The sequence below is a fragment of the Malus domestica genome, chromosome 16, assembly GCF_042453785.1.
Source record: "Malus domestica chromosome 16, GDT2T_hap1".
NCBI lineage: Eukaryota > Viridiplantae > Streptophyta > Magnoliopsida > Rosales > Rosaceae > Malus > Malus domestica.
This window is the reverse complement of record NC_091676.1, coordinates 36,737,253-36,761,551: the sequence shown is the minus strand read 5'-3', so window position 1 is coordinate 36,761,551 and position 24,299 is coordinate 36,737,253.

Genomic DNA, 24,299 nt, shown 5'->3' with positions numbered 1-24,299 from the left:
TCTTGAACTGGGCTGGAATGTTTTCTGGTTTCCTCCAGAGTATAAGGCCAACTCAAGAATTTGAGAGTCAAAACAAGTCTATCAAATCTAGAGTACGTTCGACCCTGATGATATGGGATACTTTTGCTATTGACAAAGTAGTGGATGTATCGGCACGTGTTCTGTTACGCTTGTCTCCATATACTTCCTTGTATCCTTTTCACTTGCCCTATCTGTTCCTCATGCAGATGTGGTATCTTTTCTGAAAGCATAAGATGTTGAATATAAGTACTCGAAAGCAATGCCAAGTAAGTAATCAGGCAAGGGGTTCCAGGTAGTCAGTTCCTGACTAGAAGCTTGATTCCAAGTACTGACTGATTGCCCTCTTTCTCCTTGCCTTGCAGGTAAGAACAAGGGCAAAGGAAAAGACATGGAAAAAGCATGATATGGGATACTCTTGCCTTTAACCCTGATGATATGAGATACTCTTGCTCTGGTGTGGCTTGTTTGCAGAGGTATTATCGGGAGGAAAAGAAGCTGAGTATTTTGAGAGACTCTACTGAGAGTGCCCTCTCGAATGTGAAGAAAAGTTGAGCATTTTTTTTATTTGCAGGTTTGCCTGGCTGTGGAGGATGGAGGTCGACATATATAGGAGTCTCCCTAACAACAAGTAGTAGTGTTATTCCTTTACCCTTCTTGGTCATAGCAATATAGTGGGAACTGCAAGCTTCACGTGTTTTAACTTTGTCAGAGCACTTTGAAAAAGTGGTCTGTGATATCTGGAAAGCTGATGTTGCGTGTGAAGATTGCAGACAAGCTTTATCTAAGGAAATCTGGCTCTCGAAGTTCAGAGAGCGGTGCCTCTTCGATTTTCGAACAAGCAATCTTGTCAGGGATCTGGCTCTCGAGATTTAGAGAACGGTGCCTCTTCGATTTTTACGAAAGCAATCTTGTTGGGAGTCTGACTCTTGAGATTCGGAGAGCAGTGTCTCTTCGATTTTTTAGAAATAATCCTGTTGGGAGTGTTTTCTTGAATGTGAGTAAAGGTTGGGCATTTTTGCTAGTCTGCCTTGCCACGGAGCACGGAGGTTGACACACATTGGGACGTTCTAGTTATCAAGCAGTGGTGCTGTTCCTTTACCCTTGTGGGTAATAGTAGGGTAGCTGGACCTTCAAAATTTATGTGTCTAAAATTTGTCAGAGATCTTTGGCAAAGTTATCTGTGGTACCCGAGGAGCTGATGTTGCGTGTGGAAAGTGGTGCCTCTTCGGAATCTGAAAAGTGGTACCTCTTCAATTTTTGAACTAACGGCCCTGTTGCCCTTTCTTTTATAAGGGCACCAATTGTGTGCAAGAAGTACATTCAGAGAGTTATTGCTTGTAGGAATTTTCCCTTTACTTCAAAGATTTATTGCACCTCATTTCTCCTTCACCATTTCTAAGAATGTCTAGCCCATCCGACCGTCATTTTCACTTGAACTTTGGTGAAAAGATAGCCATGCCTTCTTAAGACAACATATGACGCTCATCCTTCTTATCCCCTACTGGTCCTCTTACCGTTAGGGACTCTATGATAAAGAATGATATGACCGCTGCGATGGTGGCCAGGAACCTTCTCACTCCCAAAGATAACGGACTACTTTCCAAACGGTCTGATGAGTTGGCTGTTAAGGATTCTCTGGCTCTCAATGTTTAGTATGCAGGTTTTGTGTCTAATATGACCCAACTCCTATTTGCTCGAACCCGCCAAGTTGAATCATTGGCGGCTGAAGTGATAAGTCTCAAATAAGAGATCAGATGGCTCAAGCATGAGAATAAACAGTTGCACAGGCTCGCACATGACTATGCTACAAACATGAAGAGGAAGCTCGACCAGCTGTAGGAATCTGATGGTCAGATTTTATTTGATCATCAGAGGTTTGTGGGTTTGTTCCAATGGCATTTATTACCTTCGTCTTCTAGGGCTGTACCATGTAATAAAGCTCTAAATGATCAACCTTCGGTGCCTCCTCCTTCTGGGGTTCTGCCTCGTACTGAGGCTCTGAATAATCACCCTCTGGTGCCTCTTCGTTCTGGGGCTCTGCTGACTACTGAGACTTCTCCTGAGCAACCTTTGTGAAGGCTCCCCTTTGTTTGTTTATTTTGATTCATGTATATGTACATATTTGTAACTTATTAGAGATATCAATAAACAAGTTTTGCTTCATTTCAACGTATTGTATTAAATACACCAAGGCCTTCTTCACTAAGTTCTTTGAATTTTTCCTTTAGTTGAAGCTTGTATGTTGAAACTTTGTGAGTGAAGCATGTAGGTTGAGGTAGTGCTCCCTTAATATCCCGAGTGAGGAAAACTTCTCGTTTGGAGACATGAAAAATCCAAGTCACTGAGTGGTCGTGAGACTTCCGAGTATCAAGGTGTAGTAGCATATGGTAGGAGTCCCTCAAGTCTCCGGTCGAGGGAGTTGAGGAATGAGACATTTCCTTTCTAAGTGGTAGCCCAAAATTCCTTCTTCATATATATTTGTTATGAAAGTTGTTAGGCCTAAAGAAGAGGAGGCCTAAGCAATTTTTTTTTTTCGAAATTTTTTTTTTTCGACTTTTTGAATTTTTGAATTTTCGAATTTCTGAATTTTTGAATTTTCGAATTTCCAAAAAATAAAAAAATATATATATATATATTAAAGCTTTGTAGGTGAAGCTTTGGTGTTGAAGCTTTGTAGGTGAAGCTTTGAGGTTGAAGCTTTGTTGGGCACCATGAATTGATTTTGCTTCACACTATCTTGATAGAGATAATGTGAAGGTTTTGTAGGTGAAGCTTTTGTGGGTCAAGCTTTTGTAGGTGAAGCTTTTGTGGGTTAAACTTTTGTAGGTGAAGCTTTTGTTAGTCAAGCTTTTATGGGTGAAGCTTTTTTAGGTTAAGCTTTTGTGGGTCAAGCTTTTGTAGGTGAAGCTTTTGTGGGTGAAGCTTTTGTAGGTGAAGCTTTTGTGGGTCAAGCTTTTGTAGGTGAAGCTTTTGTGGGTCAAGCTTTTGTGTTGAAGCTTTTGTGGGTAAAGCTTTTGTGTTGAAGCTTTTGTAGGTGAAGCTTTGGAGTTGAAGCTTTGTAGGTGAAGCTTTGGAGTTGAAGCTTTGTAGGTGAAGCTTTGAGGTTGAAGCTTTGTTGGGCACCATGAATTGATTTTGCTTCACACTATCTTGATCAAGATAGTGTGAAGCTTTAGTAGGTGAAGCTTTTGTGGGTAAAGCTTTTATGTTGAAGCTTTTGTAGGTGAAGCTTTGGAGTTGAAGCTTTGTAGGTGAAGCTTTGGAGTTGAAGCTTTTGTTGGGTACCATGAATTGATTTTGCTTCACACTATCTTGATCAAGATAGTGTGAAGCTTTTGAGAATTCGTAGTTGTCCTCCATTGATGAAGCTTTTGTTGGTGAAGCTTTAGAGTTGAAGCTTTTGTTGAATTTCCCTTTTTTTTTTTTTTTTGGGAAACTAGAAATTTGAAAATGTGGGAGAGACAACATATACAAATTTTGCTTCCACATTGTTGAGCAAGAGATTGTGATGCAAGCCACACCTTGTAGTAGTCGAATGTTTGGATGAACCATATAAATTGAATTTGCTTCGAACAGTCTTGAATTTGCTTCGACGGTTTGAGAATTGTAGTTGCTCTCCATTGATGAAGCTTTTGTTGGCGCCATTAATTGGTTTTGTTTCACACTGTCTTGATCAAGAGTGTTTGAAGCTTTTGAGAATTATGGTTGAACTCCTTTGATAAAGCTTTTGTTGGAACCATAAATTGGTTTTGCTTTACACTGTATTGATCAAGAGTGTGTGAAGATTTTGAGAATTGTGGTTGCCCTCCATTGATGAAGCTCTTGTTGGCACCATAAATTGGTTTTGCTTCACACTGTCTTGATCAAAAGTGTGTGAAACTTTTAAGAATTGTGGTTGCCCTCCTTTGATGAAGCTCTTGTTGGCATCATAAATTGGTTTTGCTTCATACGGTCTTGATCAAGAGTGTGTGAAGCTTTTGAGAATTGTGGTTGCCCTCCATTGATGAAGCTCTTGTTGGCACCATAAATTGATTTTACTTCACACTGTCTTGATCAAGAGTGTGTGAAGCTTTTGAGAATTGTGGTTGCCCTCCTTTGATGAAGCTCTTGTTGGCACCATAAATTGATTTTGCTTCACACTATCTTGATCAAGAGTGTGCGAAGCTTTTGAGAATTGTGGTTGCCCTCCATTGATGAAGTTCTTGTTGGCACCATAAATTTATTTTGCTTCATACTGTCTTGATCAAGAGTGTGTGAAGCTTTCTACGAGTTGTAGTGTTTGCATTGTTACAGTGGGGAAATGTTTGAAGCAAATGCAAGAGGGTTGAATAGCTTGATCTTCGTATGCCATGCACTGAAGTTGTTGTTGGCTTGCAATAAGGCTTTGTTGGTGACTATAACTCTTGTTGGGCATAAGTACTCCCCTAGTTGAGTTGTCAAGCTTGAGGGTTTTTTATTATTTGTGAATGCTAGGAGTTCACATGTACAAGTCGTACCACTCGACTTCTAGTAGGTGGAATGAATGGTGAGTTGCTTTCATCACTTGGTTGGTGGTACGAAGGTGAGTTCCTTCATCACCTTTCATCACATTTCATCACCTGGTTGATGGCACGAGGATGAGTTCCTTCTTCACCTGGTGGGTGGCATGAGTGGCAAGTTGCCAAATGATATTAAAGTACGGGTTGTACATTTCATCACCTGATTGGTGGCATGAAGGAGAGTACGGGTTGTACATTTCATCACCTGGTTGGTGGCATGAACAACACGTTGCCAAATGATATTAGAGTATGGGTTGTACATTTCATCACCTGGTTGGTGGCGTGAAGATGAGTCCCTTCTTCACCTGGTTGGTGGCATGAATGGCAAGTTGCCAATGATATTATAGTACGGGTTGTACATTTCATCACCTGGTTGGTGGCATGAAGTGGAGTACGGGTTGTACATTTCATCACCTAGTTAGTGGCATGAAGATGAGTTCCTTCTTCACCTGGTTGGTGGCATGAGTAGGAAGTTGCCAAATTATATTAGAGTACGGGTTGTACATTTCATCACCTGGTTGGTGGCATGAAGGAGAATACGGGTTGTACATTTCATCACCTGGTTGGTGGCATGAAGATGAGTTCCTTGTTCACATTTCATCACCTGGTTGGTGAGAATAAGGGCAAGGTGTCTAGGCACATTGTAGCAAGTGTCGAATGACACAAAGTATGTTGAACCCTTTTAAAGCATAGTTGGCTTATGTATGAATGTGTTGGAATGTATGATTGAACGAATATACTGTGAAGCTGTTCGTTTATTTGTATAATCGTGTTGACATATACTTTGAATTTGTTTCATGTTGGAAGCATTCATGTTGAAGCTTTGAACCCAAGTGTTTCATTGCTAGGAATGTAAGATGATTAGAATCGAGTTGTCTAAATCACCTCTTTATTGAATTCATGCCAAATAGTCTTCGTTACATATGATGCCGAACAGCTGAAGCTTAACACTTGTACAATGTGAGTTTACTTGTAATAGTACTTCGAGTGATCAGCGTTCCATGAATGGCCAAGGGTCTTGCCATCGAAGCTTCTAAGCTTGTAGGAGCCAGGGCGACTGATGCCAACAACTTCAAACGGTCCATCCCAGTTTGGACTAAGTGTTCCTTCACTCGGGACTCTGTCGCAGAGTAATCTTTTCTTCAATACCCAGTCCCTCACTTTGAAAGAACGAGGTTTGACCCTGGAGTCATAGTAGTTGGAAATGCGCTGCTTGTAGGCGACATTCCTCAAGTGAGCCTGGTTTCTGTGTTCCTCGACTAGATCTAAGTTGAGGGTAAGTTGTTTGTCATTTTCGCTTTGCACGTAGTTCTGGACTCGAAACGTTGCTTGCTCAAGCTCAACTGGGACAACTGCCTCTGTACCAAAGGTAAGTGAGAATGGGGTTTCTCCTGTTGATGTGCGATACGAAGTGTTGTATGACCAAAGAACTTGGGGTACAAATTTTGGCCAACAACCTTTAGCCTTGTCCAAGCTGGTTTTTAAAGTTCGCTTGATTATTTTGTTGATGGCTTCAACTTGTCCATTAAATTGGGATGAGCTGGGGAGGCAAAACATAAGTTGATGTTGATCTTAGAGCAGAACATCCTGAACTTATTATTGTCGAATTGTCGCCCGTTGTCAGTGACTATCGCATTGGGAATGCCAAATCTGCAAAGGATGTTCTTGCATACGAAGTCTTTTATTTTTGCCTCTGTAATGGTTGCCAAGGGTTCTACTTCAGCCCACTTTGTGAAGTAGTCAACTGCAATGATTGCATAGAAAACCTTGCCCTTCCCTACAGGCATTGGGACGATCAAATCAAGTCCCCATTGGGCGAAGGGCCAAGGGCTAATCATAGGAGTGAGCGGCTCGGGAAGGGAGTGAGGAATAGTTACGTAGCGCTGACACTTATCACATGAGCGAGATATTCTGATGGCATCTTGGTGGAGTGTTGGCCAGTAATATCCTTGGCGAAAAGCCTTATGTGCTAGGGATCGAGATCTAGCATGATCTCCGCAGACTCATTCATGTATTTCCCGAAGGACAGTTTCCGCCTCTGCGGGCGTAAGGCATCTTAGGTATGGTAGGTTAAAACCCCGCTTGTAGAGTTGGTGACCTGGTTAACTACCAATTGGGAGTCGCTGAAGATATCAATTCGTTTAACCCCAAGGTGTTTGACCAAACGTAAGCCCGCTAGGAGGGCTTCATATTCGGCCTCATTGTTCGACGCCTTGAATTTGAAATGAAGAGCATACTCCATCACCATTTTTTCAGGGGTCGTAAGGACTAGTCCTGCTCCACAACCCTGTTGTTTGGACGAGCCATCAACATATAGACTCCATGTTGGGGCTGTTGGTTCTATTTTCTAAGTTTCCGAGGGTAATGAAACCACTTCTTTAGGTGTAGAAACAATGTCAACCGGATATGTGAAGTCCACGATGAAGTCTGCCACTGCTTGGCCCTTTTCAGCTGGTTTTGGTTGGTAAGAGATATCAAACTCACCCATTGCTATCACCCATTTGATCATTCCCCCAAAAGTGTGAGGACTTTGGTGTTGAAAGTATGCCCACAAAGCCACTCATTTGATGTAATAGCTTTTGGAATACTTATTGTATTAAACTTTTATAAGTTTAATAAAGGGCGAATCTTATTGTTAATCACTATTTATTGTATTATGTGTTTAAGCAATAAGGGAATCCAAGGAATGTATTTGATCTAAGAGATAAGTGATTTAAGTAAGTTAGATTATCAAGACCTTTCTCTTATGTTCATTCCTAAAACGTTCCTAGCCATAGGATTGCCAATTGGGCATTGACAATCCGCTAAGGTTAGTATATGTTATGTCGACTCAAGCGTGAGTATGACTAGTCTCAAGTCATTTAGTGTTAGACACTAAGACAAACACATAGGTGCTCGAAAGAGTAATCGAGTACACTGAACAACGATCAAAAGAGAGTTCGAACATACATGTCATGTAAGAACTCGATAGTTGCAATATGCAAAGTAGTCCTTTGACCTGAGGCATCATAGATGTCTAATGGTTAGGTCCTTGATCTTTGATCATGTCAAAGGCATTCCATTGGAGTGTTCACGACATTGTTGGGGTCAAGCTATCTAGTCATGTAGGCATATGAATGCACAACAAGGGATCTCTAACCTTCCATGGTGGTAGGAGAATACTCTAAGATATGATTCGAGAGTCTTTGGCCAAAACATATGAATATGACTTAGGAAGTTTGTTCCAGATCTTATTCAATTGAATCATATAGAGAAGTATCACATTGGATAGTAGTCATGAAACAAACTATCACTCAAACAATGTGATTAAGAGTATTGTATTAGAGAATGACCGTATTGCATTGTAGTTGTAACTGGATAGGTTCTCCAACCACTTCTACTTAGCTTGGGTAACCATGACATGTTGCTAGGTGTCACTCATGGTTTGTGGAAGCCCTAAAGATTAGCAAACACTAATTTTGAGGGAGAATTGAAATGTGTTTTCAATTCACAATCAATCGTTAAGAGTAACAATCGCCCACTACCTCGCTAAATGGAACCTAATGGATCGTACACCGAGTAAGGATGAAAGTGAAGAAATCAAATGAAATGGATATGCAATTAAATGGTTTAATTGAAAAATGGTCAAGGTTAATTAAATAGTTAATTAATTATACGAAATGTTCGTATTGGGCTTTTAAGTTGGTTTTGGGCTTCGGGGCCCAAAAGCGTTTTGGTCCACAAGGCCCATTATGTTTAAGTTGTATGAAAACCAAAACAAAATGGGCAATTAGCCCAATAACAAAGGGAAGGCCGGCCATTAGGGTGAATGATGCAAACTTGGATTAATTACAAGTTTGCCACTCACTTGTAATGAAGTATAAAAGCAACTTTATAGCTTTATGTTCATTAGGGTTTTCTTGATGGAAAAGAGGTGAAACTTTTTCTCTCTTTTTATCTATAGAGGCCGGCCACTTAGAGGAGTTTTAGCTAGCAATCTATTCTTCTCTAAGTCATCCATTTCATCTTCACACTACATCCTTGGTGTGGAGACTTAGAGACATCAAGCTTTTGGTGTTTTGGAGATTCTATCCTCAAATCCTCAAAGGAAGATCCAAGAAGCAAGGAGGTGACTTGAAGGCCCTCCACTTGGGTGAATCCCTTGTGTAATCAAGGATGAGCTTCAAGGGTAAAGAAACTCTAAATCTTTCCTTCTCTTTAATGTTGTTAAAGAGTTTATTGGTTCACCATATACTAGGCTTTGAAAGTCATGGGTTTTATGAATTGTTTTTTAATGCATGCCTACTTTAATGTGTTAATAGTTTGCATATGTATTCAAATGTTCTTACTTGTTCTTAGTTAGGACAAAAAAATTCCTTCATTTGGAGTATCTGTTGAAGATGATGATTGGTAAGCACGATGATGGAGTGTGCTTGGAAGTAAGGGCAAAGTTTTCGAGCAGACATGACCAATGCTAGAGCCAATTTCTCAATGTTGGAGTATCGTGTCTCCGTGTCTTGTAAGGCCTTGCTAGCATAGTAGACAGGCCATTCGACATTACCATCATTTCGAATGAGAACGGAACTTACTGCTGAAGCCGATACCGACAAATAGATAATGAGAGTGTCACCAACCTTAGGTTTGGAGAGCAAAGGGGCTTTACTCATGTAGTCTTTGAGGTTCTTGAATGCCTCAACACATTCATCAGTCTATGTAATGTACTTCTTACTTCCCTTAAGTGCTTCGAAGAAAGGAGCACATCTGTCTATGGCCTTAGAGACGAACTTAGTTATGGCTGCCACCTTGCCAGTAAGGCTTTGGATGTCTTTTGAAGTTACCGGTTCCTTCATGTCGAGGATTGCTTTGATCTTCTCGAGATTAGCCTCAATGCTTCGTTAGCTTATCATGAAGCCTAAGAATTTGCCAGAGCTTACGCCGAAGGCACATTTGTTGGGGTTCAACCTCATTCGATACCTCTTCAAAATGGTGAAAGTTTCAGATAGGTTGGTGATGTGTTGGTCAGCATGTTTGCTATTGACTAGCATATCATCAACGTAAACTTCCATGCTCTTCCCAATCTGCTCGGCGAACATTGAATTGACCAGTCTCTGATAAGTTGCTCCTGTATTCTTTAGGCCGAAGGGTATAACTTTATAGTAATATTGTCCCCTGTCAGTAGTGAAGGCTGTGTGTTCTTGGTCCAGAGGGTTCATGAGGATTTGGTTGTATCCTGAGTAAGCATCCATGAAGCTCAAAAGTTCACACCTTGCCGTAGAGTCTATAAGTCTGTTTATGAGAGGAAGAGGAAAGCTATCCTTCAGGCATCCTTTGTTTAGGTCGGTGTAATCGACACACATTCTCCACAAGACCTTTTGGAGCAGGAGATTTTCCTTGGTCGAATTCTTCTTAACAAGGACAACATTTTCTACCCACATTGGATAATTGACTTTGCGGACGAAGCCTATGCCTTTGAGTTTTTCAACTTCTGCCTTCATTGCCTCATACCGTTCAGCGTCATAAGATCTTCTCTTCTGTCTCACTGGCTTAGTTTTGGGGTTAATAATTAAGCGATGACAGATGATATAGGGAGAGATACCATGTATGTTCTCGTATGACCAGGCGAAGACCTCAGTGTTCTCTTGCAAAAAAGAGATCAATGCTAACCGAATGGGTGGTGATAAAATGGTGCCAATCTTCACCATTCGATCTGGATAATCTTTTGAGATAGAGACCTTCTCCAACTCTTTAGCTGGTTGTGCTTGCTGGGTGAAGGAGTCATCCTGAGGATCGTAGGGTTGACTTTTGCCACCGTGAAGATCCAAATTAGCTTCGTCTGGGCTAGTCTTTATGACTTGGTCATGTATAGAAAGGGTTTCCTTGGGCAGAGACAGGTGTTGTTGCTTGACCGAAGTGTTATAACATGATCGTGCAGTAAGTTGATCTCTTATGATGTAACCATTGCCATAGGGGGTTGGAAATTTCATCAACAACATATGTGTGGATACCATGGCCTTAAGATCATTAATACCTGTGCGTCCGAAGACGACATTGTATGTCGTTGGGCAATCAACCACCAGGAAGTTAGTGGTAATGGTAGCTGTGTAAAGGCCTGTACCAATGGTGAAATGTAAGTGTATGCTCCCCAAAGGTTGCACGATATCACTGGAGAAGCTTATCAGAAAGGAAATCGAACGATCGAGCAAGTGTTCAGCTACATTAAGTGCCCTGAAAGCTTCAGTAAACATGATATTGACCGAAGCCCTCGTGTCTACCATGATTCGTCGTACTTCAAAGTTGGCTATGTGAGCTTCCACGATCAGTGGGTCGTTGTGGGGGTCGATGATACCTCTTTCTTCCTCAGGGTAGAAACATATTGGATCCCAGTTAGGCTTTTGATACTTACCTCCCTTGATGTCTTCCACGTGAAACACTTGATGGCCAGACCTTAAAGCTCGTTCACTATTTTTCATGGCCTTGTTGGAAGATTTAGATATGGGTGTGCCACCACTTATGGAATATATCACATTCACCTGGCGTTGGTTACGATTACCTCTTGGAAAGTGAAGGAGGAATTGATCAATTTTTCCTTCACGTGCCAAAGCTTCAATATGATCACGAAGGGTGATACACTTCTCGCCGTCATGGCCATTATGCTCGTGGTAGCAGCAAAACGTGCCCGTGTTCTTCGTGGGCTTGTAATCCGGGTGCCTCGACTTTGGCTTCGGTATCAAGTGTGCTATGCTGGGGTAAATGGCCACGCATGTGGCGTTCAAAGGTGTGTATGCCTCATACCTTGGGGTAGGGGCTGTCCTAACACGTGTTTGACCCATTGTGTTAACTGCCTGGGGTCGAGGATTATCATGGCGATCCCTTGGTTATCGCAGTAGTGTCCCTTACTCCTTTTACTAAAATGAGACCGGTGAGGATGGAAATCTTTCCTTTTGTCCTGAGATTGATATGTCTATTGACTTGGCAAAGTATTAAGTAAGGCAGGGGGCACCGCTGCCGTTTGGAAGGTCGAGGTCTTCTCATTTGGTTGGATCTGGCTTCCACTCCCTACTTGCTGATAAAGGGTGGCTGTGGGGGGTTTCCCTTGATATGTCATTGCCTCGGTGGAGGCATTGTTGTAAGCCTGTGCCATCACCTCAGAGTAAGTCTTCCAAGTGGAGGCATCATGTACTTGAAGTAACAGTCACGTAAGCCTGCCGTGAAGGCTTTGAAGGCAATCTTGTTGTCTGCCTCTGCACAGGAATACTCATGGCTGAAGCGGCCAACATACATACGTAATGACTCGTCTGGCTTCTGGTGAATAGTGTACAAGTCATCTGCAGAATGCAAGCGATCAGTCTAGAAGATGTGTTGAGAGACAAACAGTTTCCTCAGTTCCTCAAATGAGTCTACTGTCTCAGGTGGAAGACAGCAATACCAGTTTAGAGCTCCGCCAAAGAGGGTGGAGGGGAAGAGAAGACATCGTTCTTCGTCGGTGTGCATCCGATATGCCATGGTGGACTCAAAGAGGTTAATGTGTTCAATTGGGTTCTCCCTTCCAGTATAGAGTTGTAAAGCAAGCTTTTGTTTTGTCTTCGCTTGAAGGGGGGTGTCGATGATCCTCCTTGTGAGAGGGCCAGGCCTGGGTTGGTTCCAATCAGGTATCTCGGCCTGACGTTCGGCCTTCAACTTGTTTACTTCCTCAATAAGCTGTAGGACAAGAGGGTCTTGAGTAGAGTCATGTACCACTGGATTTTCTTTCGTAAGTCTTCATCGCCTCTTGGAAGTAGGAAAGTTTGAGCAAGGGCGTGCGATTTTTCCTTGGACTCGCCGTATTGACTTCTAGGCGAGTCTGTCAGAATACCTCAAGGTCCCCTATACCTTCATGTTCCTCTGGGACCTGTCGTTCCTTCCTTAGATTAGCAGTTGGCCTGGGTCGTGAGAGGGGACCGAGTCTTTCAGAAACCCTTGGGTCATTGATTTTCGAGCATATATGGAGAGGATTCTCTAAACGTTGCTTTAAGAAATCTCGGCAGTCACGATAAACGGCTTTTAATCCTTCCAACCCTTATGCAAGGAGGTGTTTTCCTCCACTTCTCCTGCTTCAAGTCGAAGCAGCTGGGTTGAGAGAAGTCTTATGTTGATCAAAGTTTTGATGATTAGCTCGCTCCTCATCAGGGATACCCATATCAAAGGAAGGTGACCCTCCGTGTTGGGGGGCACCCAGGTGATGATTGATGTCCACAGGGGTAACAAGCTCGCATGTTTAAGTACGCCTAGTTTCGTAGAGCGTCTCAAAGAGCTTCTCATACTGCTCCTGGAGGACCTCATTCTTCATTGCTATCTTGTTGTTCTGAGCTTCTAGCTCATCGATTTTAGCTTGAAGAGCAACCCTCTTTTCTTCCTTCTTTCGTTGCTTCGCACTAGGTGCAAGAGGGGTGTCATTCTGTGTGTTGTGGCTTCCTTCGCTCCTCATGTTAGATAGGGATACCTGGTCAAAAGAGAGTGTACAAATGGTGGAAACCAGCTTAACAAAGCTGAAGAGAGTAGGAATAAGTGTCGTTCCCACAAACAGCTCCAAATGTTGATACACAAAATCAGTGAGGACTTTGGTACAATAGAAAGTGTTAAGTTTGTGACCTTCACTAGATTGCTCCGGTCAATAGTGTGGTTAAGTATGCAAATAGATAGAGACAGGGAAGCAAACACAAGATGTACGTGGTTCACCCACATTGGCTACGTCCACGGAGTAGATGAGTTCTCATTAATTGTGAAGGGTTTACACAAGTACATAGGTTCAAGCTCTCCTTTAGTGAGTACTAGTGAATGATTTAGTACAAATGACATTAGGAAATATTGTGAGAGAATGATCTCTATTTATAGAAGAGAGTTTCTAATTTCATTGTGACATTGACACATGTCGTGTTGTGATTGGCTTCTGATATTAACACGTGTCGCGCTATGATTGGCTTCTGATGTCGACATGTGTCGCTCTGTGATTGGCCTCCTGGTTGGAGGGAAACTCTTCTGGGTCCTTGACAGTATAACATTGACTGATGCTCAGTAGTTTCGGAATTAGTCAAGTATGGTACAAACAGGCACAATCAATCAAATCATTATACGTCTTGTAGTTCCTACGATCTAGGAATAGGTTTACACTGCAAGTAATCACACTTCTAATAGGACGCAATATCTAATCCTAGATATCATCTAGGATTCTTCCAATTGGACGAGAATTCTATCCTATAAAGGACTCTCACACGGTCAATATAAGTACATCCTCCTAGGGTCCATTTAAGGGATCTCATTCTAAGTATTCTAATTCTCTTGCCCACACACTATCTGTGACTCTCCACCCTCCATCCACCACACACAGTCACACAGCTAACCCTCTCTCTCTAAGACTGCCTCTGATTCTCTCTAGCGATTTTCTCTGTGTGTGTGGGGTTTTGAACTAAGGTTAGGGTTTCAAATTGGGGGTCCGAATTGGGGCTTCTACAATGGGGTTTTGAATTGGGGTTTTCGTGTGTGGGGTTTCGAATTAAGGTTAAGGTTTCAAAATGGGGCTTCTACAATGGGGTTTGAATTGGGGTTTCTTTGTAAAGTAAGACCTTCAAATCCTGGCTCTGATTGGGTTTTCCAATCCCAATCCGTCTCGAAATAGTGAAAACATTTCAAGAATCCTGAAATTTGAGAATACCGAAAGTTCGGTTCGAGGTCGATATTTGGATTCCTTTCCCGAAAAGGATCGGTTCGAGACTCGGATTCCTAACCCTATAACTAATTACAAAAAAAATTAACTAATTTGTTTAAGTATGTTTAATTTTAAGTGTGTCATTAAAAAACTTTTTGTATTGTTTGTAAGTTTTTGGGATTTTTTTACATTTGGATTAATCATGACCGTTGATTTCCAAATTTTTTAAGATCATATACACCGGATTGTGCCACATGGCACAACCTATAATTTCAATTATTTTTTACCATTGGAAATCTAACAATCCAAATGAGAAGACTGTTGGAAATCCAACGGTTGAGGGTGAGTAGTGCAAGGCTCAGTGAGTTGCACATGGGTAGACCTAGGGGTGGTTCGGTATGGGATACCGAACCAAAACCTTAGTCCCGATTACCAAATCGAAATTTTCAGCATTCCCAATTTCAAGACCAATCCCAAACCAAATTTTCGGGAATCCCAAAATAGTTTCGTTATTTCGGAACAATTGGGAATCCCGAAATATTTTTGGGCTTTTGGGCTATAATATTTGGCTGTGCAGTGTGCAGAATAGCCAATATGCACTGCATATCTTGGCTGTGCACAGTGTGCAGTGATCAAAATTTGGCTGGGCTATAAATTTAATAACTTGGCTGGGCTATAAAGTGATCATCAATTCATTATGTGTAGAAATAAAATCAAACCAAAATCTTTGCATTGCATGTATCCAAAATAGGTAAGGAAAAATGGACTCATTCACTTAATCCTTGAACTGGTCAGACATGCAGTAATTGCATTTAGTGAGATATAATAATAACTTCACTTAAGAAAGCAATTCAACTAAATAAGTTGAAGAACGAAGGCTTCAAAAGAAAGAAACAGTTTGCATCGAGAGAGTATTAAACCAGATAATAAACCACAGCCTATTACAAAGGTCAACCAATGACTAATGTAAATATACCAAAGCTCCAAAAGCTTAGATTCCTTAAAGACTAAATACTTCCAAGACTTGAATACAAATATGTCCCACATTACACTCTTAAAAGCAACAACAATTAAATCAAAGGAGCATACAATTCAAGAGAGCATACAATTAAATAGAACTCATTTGAGAAATTTACTTGTTGGTAAATAAAACTCCAGTACAGAAGCTGCAGTAGCAAAGCAAAAGAGCCCAGTTCCTTCAGACCTTCACCAATCTGCAAAAACCCAAGAACCTGAACCATTAGATCAATTAAATAGAATATGATCTGTGAAACCAAACAAACCCTAATGTAGAATTCGAAAATTAAATTTTAAAAACCCTAAAATTACAAACCCTAATCTAGAATTCGTAAATTAAATTTCACAAACCCTAAATTAAATTTCAAACCCTAAATTAATTCCCATATTTATTTACTTGTGTCTGAATCTGAGAGAGAGACCGGTGGTGGCTATGGCTCTGTGTCATGAAGGAAGGGTTCACCGTCAGAGAGAGACAACGGTGGATGATCTGTGTGGTGGTGGGCCGGTGAATGACTGGCCAGAGTTGGATTTGAGTGAGATTGAGCTAAGAGACTGAGTCTGAGTGAGTGAGAACTGAGAAATGAAATGAAAGTTCGAAACTGTGGAGTCCTCAACGAGGAGAAAGCTGAAAGCCTAACAAGGAATGGATGGACGACATAGATTAATTTGAAACAATCCAACGGTTCAAATTAACTCTAACTGTAATTAAAAAAATGATATATATTAGTGTCTGTGTAAATATATATATATATATATAATAATTAAATATATATTTTCGGTTCGGTATGGGAATACCGAAATATTGGGAAGACAATCCCGATTTCCGTACCGAAATTTTGGTATTTTTTTAGTATGGGAATACCGAAATTTTGGGAAAATCGGTTTAGAACATTTTTGGTTTGGGATCGGTATTTTTTTTTTGTTTGGTTTGAGATTTTTGGGAACTTTTTTCCACCCCAACTTTTCGTAGACCCGCCACATCTACCACTGACGTCAGTCCACTGTCTACAAGCGCAAACCCAGTCTTGAATGGGCAAGGTAGTCCAAAAGACAAAAGCCAATTTAACCCAATTATCCTACTAATTACGCAATGGTGAACTTGCTCTCAAGAGGACCTAAAAACTGGTTTAAACTTTTTCTATCGACATGTAAGAAATGAAAGTTTACAAACATATCATATAAATTAATAAATATATTGTTTCACATGAATTAATCTTTCTTGCTCGGCTCTTAAATTTCATGTCCAAGAAAAGGGGCAAGTTAGTCAATTTCTCTTATTTAAACTCTGACAATTTACATGTGGTTTAATATCTTAGCAGACAGTGTAGGGTAGAACATGTGTCGCAAGTTTGAAACTCTCCATTTTCTGAATTAATGTAATACTTTTAAACCTTTCCCTCTCCTCCCGTTAATAACAACAACAAAAATAAATAAATAAAGCAAAATACTGTGAGAATTTATTAGTTGACCATTACCCAAGCTCAAAGCTCTAATCCACTGGTTGCCAAAACAAGTCCAATTTACAATTCCAAGTCCCAAACGCAACGGCTCCACACCACCACAAACACAAAGCGCCAGCAACAGCCGCTTTCTTACAACCACCACTGTTTCTTTGTATTGTTCGGAGTTCGGACTTAAGAGTTTGTGAGGTTTTCCACCAAAAAGTGTATAAATCAAAATAATAAAAAAAAAAATTTGGTGGTTTCAAGGGTATAACTATGTAATGAGAGTGTTAATTCCTACGCAAGAGAATTCAAATCTTGTCTAATAGTTTAGTTTTCAATCTATTCATGCGTTGTTCATTATTCTTAATGCGTTGTTCATTATTCTTAATGAATATAATGACGTCATACACCTTAAATACAGTGAATTATCCAATCCAATCTGATCCGATCATAAACATGAAACGAGTCCTAAAGTACCGCGACCTGACAATCAAACCGAAGAATAGAAAAGGTAGTGTCTAAACTCAGAAAAAAAACCAAGCCTCGTTAGCAAACCAAATATTACAGAAAGAATTGATACCCTACATATGGTTTCGAATCAGATCCATCCAGGTCAGTAAATCAACTTTCAAATGTTATCTGCCTACAATGAATAAACTCTTTCAAGTTTCAACCTTTCAAAGGCATACTCCACATCTCACTAGAAATTTAAGCAAGCAAATTTCCATATATTTAACTTGAGACCCCGAGCATGCTCAATGTCAAATTAACTCGAGACCCCCTCGATATCATTCTAATTTTATCAATGATGTTTACAAGAGTTCAAATATGCTCTTAATCCGATGCGAAGACTACAAAGAGCATTACAATTTCCTCTCACTCTTCACTTTAATTAGGAAGCAAACACAAATATAAAGATACTAAGCAACATCACTCCTACTTGGCATAAGGTGAGGAGCTCATGTCTCTACTGTAAAATGAATCCTCTAGTCCGCCATCGTAAGTCTCCTCCTTTCCGTCGTCCCACTTCAGAACCTCCCATATGTACTTGAATGCCTCATTCACTCGGGTCCCTTGCCCGAGCTTGCCACACAAAAAGCTTTCGGCCTGTGATGGAAGCATAAAGATCTTTGAACTTCATTGCAACATACAAGTAAGCTTGATGGGCTAGTGACTGGTTATTGTTGTGGGGTTTCACCGGACTAAAATCATTGAACCATTCGCAACAACTTAAAGGTGCCTTATTGACCTTGTCCTCAAAGAGATCATACTTGTTTAGTATTAATACGAAAGGGGTATCCTTAAAGCAAGGGTGCTTGACCATATTCTCAAAGAGCTCCTTGCTTTGTATCATCTTATTTTGAAGTAACGCTCCACTGCCGCTGTTGTCTGGCACATCTGGCCATAATCACTAAGCGCGAACCAAAACACTACCACGCGTACATCTTTAAACATTTCCACCCACTTGCCCCCTTCTTTCATCCCCTTAGCATTTACTTTTATAAATTGGTATCTGCGACATCAAGTACAGAAAGTTCAGACGAACAATAATAGACTGGAGTTAACAGTAATAGGCCAAGGCATCTCCACCTCTAAAAATATGCGCTGGCACCCAACGCATTTATTTGGTGTGTTTTTTTTTTAAGTTTATTTCGGATAAGATTTTTAACCAATTTCAGATAATATTTCAAATAAACTTAAAAAAAAAATACACACTAAAATAAAATTACATACTCATCAAATAAGCTTAAAAAACACACTAAAATAAACTTACATAAACTCATCAAATAAATTAAGGATGAGCTTTTTGGTATTTTTTTTTCACACAAAAAGTATATGAAAGCTTTGGTAGAAGGTGTAGAAAATATTGAAATGTGGTGTAAGGTGGAAGATGAGGGTTAGGTATTTATAGAAAAAAATACAACAACAACAACAACAAAGCCTTTTCCCACTAAGTGGGGTCGGCTATATGAATCCTAGAACGCCATTGCGCTCGGTTTTGTGTCATGTCCTCCGTTAGATCCAAGTACTCTAAGTCTTTTCTTAGAGTCTCTTCCAAAGTTTTTCTAGGTCTTCCTCTACCCCTTCGGCCTTGAACCTCTGTCCCGTAGTCACATCTTCGAACCGGAGCGTCAGTCGGCCTTTTTTGCACATGTCCAAATCACCGGAGCCGATTTTCTCTCATCTTTCCTACAATTTCGGCTACTCCTACTTTACCTCGGATATCCTCATTCCCAATCTTATCCTTTCTCGTGTGCCCACACATCCCACAAAGCATCCTCATCTCCGCTACACCCATTTTGTGTACGTGTTGATGCTTCACCGCCCAACATTCTGTGCCATACAACATCGTTGGCCTTATTGCCGTCCTATAAAATTTTCCCTTGAGCTTCAGTGGCCTACGACGGTCACACAGCACGCTGGATGCACTCTTACACTTCATCCATCCAGCTTGTATTCTATGGTTGAGATCTCCATCTAATTCTCCGTTCTCTTGCAAGATAGATCCTAGGTAGCGAAAACGGTCGCTTTTTGTGATCTTCGCTAGATTGCTCCGGTCATTAGTGTGGATAAGTATATAAATGGATAGAGATAGGAAAGCAAACACAAGATGTACGTGGTTCACCCAGATTGGCTACGTCCACGGAATAGAAGAGTTCTCATTAATTGTGAAGGGTTTACACAAGTACATAGGTTCAAGCTCTCCTTTAGTGAGTACAAGTGAATGATTTAGTACAAATGACATTAGGAAATATTGTGGGAGAATGATCTCGTAATCACGAAACTTCTAAGTATCGGAGTGTAGTGTCGTCTTGACTTGCCTTATCTGTCTCATAGGTAGATGTGGCATCTTCTCTGGAAGTACTCTTCCTCCATCCAGGGGTGGTATCTTTAACTGGTGGAGATGCACAAGGTAATGTATCAATTTCACTTGAAGCTTACTTGTAGTTTCAAGCTTGGTCAAGCGCGATACAAACCATGTAGTAGGAGTCCCCCAAGTCGCCGAGCTAGGGGGTCTGCTGAAAGAGGTGACAAACAAGGTAAGCAATCAGAGCTCCGACTGATTGTTCACCTTCTCCCCATCTTGCAGCAGCATGAAGGATAAAGAGAAGAAAAATGAGAAGAGATGATATGAGATACTTTTGCTTTTGAAGAAGTAACTTTCCACAGGCTTATTCTTGAACTGAGCTTGAGGGTTTTCTGGTTTCCTCCAGAGTATAAGGCCGACTGAAGAATTTGAGGGTCAAAACAAGTCCATCAAATCTAGAGTACGTTCCACCCTGCTGATATGGGATACTTTTTCTTTTGACAGAGTAATGGATGTATCAGCACGTGTGCTGTTACGCTTGTCTCCACATGCTTCCTTGTATCCTTCGCACTTGCCCTATCTGTTCCTCAAGCAGATGCGGAATCTTCCCTGGAAACATAAGATGTTGAAGATGAGTACTCGAGAGCAATGCCAGGTAAGTAATCAGGTAAGGGGTTCCAGGCAGTCAGTTCCTGGCTGGAAGCTTGATTCCAAGTGCTGACTGATTGCTCTCTTTCTCCTTGTCTTGCAGGTAAAAACAAGGCCAAAGGAAAAGACAGGGAAAAAGCATGATATGGGATACTCTTGCTTTTAACCCTGATGATATGAGATATTCTTGCTCTAGTATAGCTTGTTTGCAGAGGTATTATCGGGGGGAAAGAAAGCTGAATATTTCGAAAGGCTTCGTTGGGAGTGCCCTCTCAGATATGATGAAGGGTTGAGCATTTTTGCAGGTCTGCCTGTCCGTTGGGGATGGAGGTCGACATATATAGGAGTTTCCCTAACAACAAGTAGTAATGCTATTCATTTACACTGCTTGGTCATAGCACGGTAGTGGGAGCTGCCAGTTTCACATGTTTTAACTCTGTCAGAGCACTTTGAAAAAGTGGTCTGTGGTATCTGGCTCTCGAGATTCGGAGAACGATGCATCTTCGATTTTTGAGAAAGCAATCATGCTGGGGGTCTGGCTCTCGAGATTCGGAGAGCAGTGTCTCTTCGATTTTTGAGGAAGTAATCATGTTGGGAGTCAGGCTCTCGAGATTCGGAGGGCGGTGCCTCTTCGATTTTGGAGCAAGCAATCCTGTTGGGAGTGTTGTCTCGAATGTGAGTAAAGGTTGGGCATGTTTGCTAGTCTACCTTGCCCCGAAGCACAAAGGTTGACACACAGGGACTTTCCAATTATCTAGCAATGGTACTGTTCCTTTACCCTCTCTTCGCTTTTGAGAAAGTAGTCATGTTAGGAGTCTGGCTCTCGAGATTCGGAGGACGGTGCCTCTTCGATTTTGGAGCAAGCAATCTTGTTGGGAGTGTTTTCTCGAATGTGAGTAAAGGTTGGGCATGTTTGCTAGTCTACCTTGCCACGAAGCACAGAGGTTGACACACAGGAACTTTCCAATTATCCAGTAATGGTACTGTTCCTTTACCCTTGTGGGTAATAATATGGTAGCTAGACCTTCAAAATTTATGTGTCTAAACTTTGTTAGTGCTGTTTCTTTGCTATTCTTTTACCTTTCTTGGTCAGAGCGATGTAGTGGGAGCTGCAAGCTTCACGTGCTCAACTTTGGCAGAGAACTTTGGCAAAGTTATATGTGGTACCCATGAGCTATTGTTGCGTGTGGGAAGTGGGTGATTGAACAGTAAGATTCATGTGCTTTCTACTTCACCAGAAGTCTTCGACAGAATGCCCATAATTTCTGCAAAGCTGAGTGTGCGTGTGACAGGTGCTGACAAGGCTAGAATAGTAGGTGCCTCTTCGATTTCTGAGATCGGGCCTCGTGGTCTCTGAGCAGCCCAGCTTTTGAGAAAGCGAGCGCCTCTTCGATTGATTCGGAGAACGATGCCTTATCGATTTTTGAGAAAGCAATCATGCTGGGGGTCTGGCTCTCGAAAATTCGGGGAGCAGTGTCTCTTCGATTTTTGAGAAAGTAATCATGTTGGGAGTCTGGCTCTCGAGATTCAGAGGGCGGTGCCTCTTCGATTTTGGAGCAAGCAATCTTGTTGGGAGTGTTTTCTCGAATGTGAGTAAAGGTTGGGCATGTTTGCTAGTCTACCTTGCCACGAAGCACAGAGGTTGACACACAGGGACTTTCCAATTATCCAGCAATGGTACTGTTCCTTTACCCTCTCTTCGATTTTTAAGAAAGTAGTCATGTTGGGAGTCTGGCTCTCGAGATTCGGAGGACGGTGCCTCTTCGATTTTGGAGCAAGCAATTTTATTGGGAGTGTTTTCTCGAATGTGAGTAAAGGTTGGGCATGTTTGCTAGTCTACCTTGCCACGAAGCACAGAGGTTGACACACAGGGACTTTCCAATTATCCAGCAGTGGTACTGTTCCTTTACCCTTGTGGGTAATAATATGGTAGCTAGACCTTCAAAATTTATGGGTCTAAACTTTATTAGTGCTGTTTCTTTGCTATTCTTTTACCCTTCTTGGTCAGAGCGATGTAGTGGGAGCTGCAAGCTTCACGTGCTCAACTTTGGCAGAGAACTTTGGCAAAGTTATCTGTGGTACCCATGAGCTATTGTTTCGTGTGGGAAGTGGGTGATTGAACAGTAAGATTCATGTGTTTTCTACTTCCCCAGAAGTCTTCGACAGAATGCCCATAATTTCCGCAAAGCTGAGTGTGCGTGTGACAGGTGCTGACAAGGCTGGAAAAGTAAGTGCCTCTTCGATTTCTGAGATCGGCCCTCGTGGTCTCTGGGGAGCCCAGCTTTTGAGAAAGCGAGCGCCTCTTCGATTTCTGAGATCGGCCTTCGTGGTCTTTGAGCAGCCCAACTTTTGAGAAAGCAAACGCCTCTTCAATTTCTGAGATCAACCCTCGTGATCTCTAAGCAGCCCAGCTTTTGAGAAAGCAAACGCCTCTTCGATTTCTGAGCAGGCGCCTCTTCGATTTCTGAAGCTCCGTCGAGTGCAGATTTTTATAGGGGCTGGCATTAAGTTCCAAAGCACACTTGAATCTCCACCAGTAGAAGCTTCATTCTTGCACTTCTAAGATCTTGATTTGTCCGACCTCTTCTCTCTTCAACACCTTTGAAAATGTCTGGCCCCTCCGACCGTCGTTTTGACTTGAACCTTGTTGAAGAGGCAGCCCCGCCTTCTCCAGACAACATATGGCGCCCATCCTTCGTCTCCCTTACTGGTCCTCTTACCGTTGGGGATTCCGTGATGAAGAATGATATGACCGCTGCGGTGGTGGCCAGGAACCTTCTCACTCCCAAAGATAACAGACTACTTTCCAAACGGTCTGATGAGTTAGCTGTTAAGGATTCGCTGGCTCTCAGTGTTCAGTGTGCAGGTTCTGTGTCTAATATGGCCCAACGCCTATTTGCTCGAACCCGCCAAGTTGAATCATTGGCGGCTGAAGTGATGAGTCTCAAACAGGAGATTAGAGGGCTCAAGCATGAGAATAAACAGTTGCACCGGCTCGCACATGACTATGCTACAAACATGAAGAGGAAGCTTGACCAGATGAAGGAAACTGATGGTCAGGTTTTACTTGATCATCAGAGATTTGTGGGTTTGTTCCAAAGGCATTTATTGCCTTCATCTTCTGGGGCTGTACCGCGTAATGAAGCTCCGAATGATCAACCTCTGATGCCTCCTCCTTCTAGAGTTCTGTCCAGTACTGAGGCTCCAAATGATCCCCCTCCGGTGCCTTCTCTTTCTGGGGCTCTACCGACTGCTGAGACTTCTCCTAAGCAACCTTTGTGAAGGCTCCCTCTTGTGTGTTTATTTTGACTCATGTATATGTACATATTTGTAGCTTATCGGGGATATCAATAAATAAGCTTTCCTTCATTTCAACGTATTGTGTTAAATACACCAAAGCCTTCTTCGCTAAGTTCTTTGAATTTTCTTTTGTTGAAGCTTGTATGTTGAAGCTTTCTGAGCGGAGCATGTAGGTTGGGGTAGTGTTCCCTTAACTTCCCGAGTGAGGAAAACTTCTCGGTTGGAGACTTGGAAAATCCAAGTCACTGAGTGGGATCGGCTATATGAATCTTAGAACGCCATTGTGCTCGATCCTGAGTCATGTCCTTCGTTAGATCCAAGTACTCTAAGTCTTTTCTTAGAGTCTCTTCCAAAGTTTTCCTAGGTCTTCCTCTACCCCTTCGGCCCTGAACCTCTGTCCCATAGTCGCATCTTCTAATCGGAGCGTCAGTAGGCCTTCTTTGCACATGTCCAAACCACCGTAACCGATTTTCTCTCATCTTTCCTTCAATTTCGGCTACTCCTACTTTACCCCGGATATCCTCATTCCTAATCTTATCCTTTCTCGTGTGCCCACACATCCAACGAAGCATCCTCATCTCCGCTACACCCATTTTGTGTACGTGTTGATGTTTCACCGCCCAACATTCTGTGCCATACAGCATCGCCGGCCTTATTGCCGTCCTATAAAATTTTCCCTTGAGCTTCAGTGGCATACGGCGGTCACACAACACGCCGGATGCACTCTTCCACTTCATCCATTCAGCTTGTATTCTGTGGTTGAGATCTCCATCTAATTCTCCGTTCTTTTGCAAGATAGATCCTAGGTAACGAAAACGGTCGCTCTTTGGTATTTCTTGATCTCCGATCCTCACCCC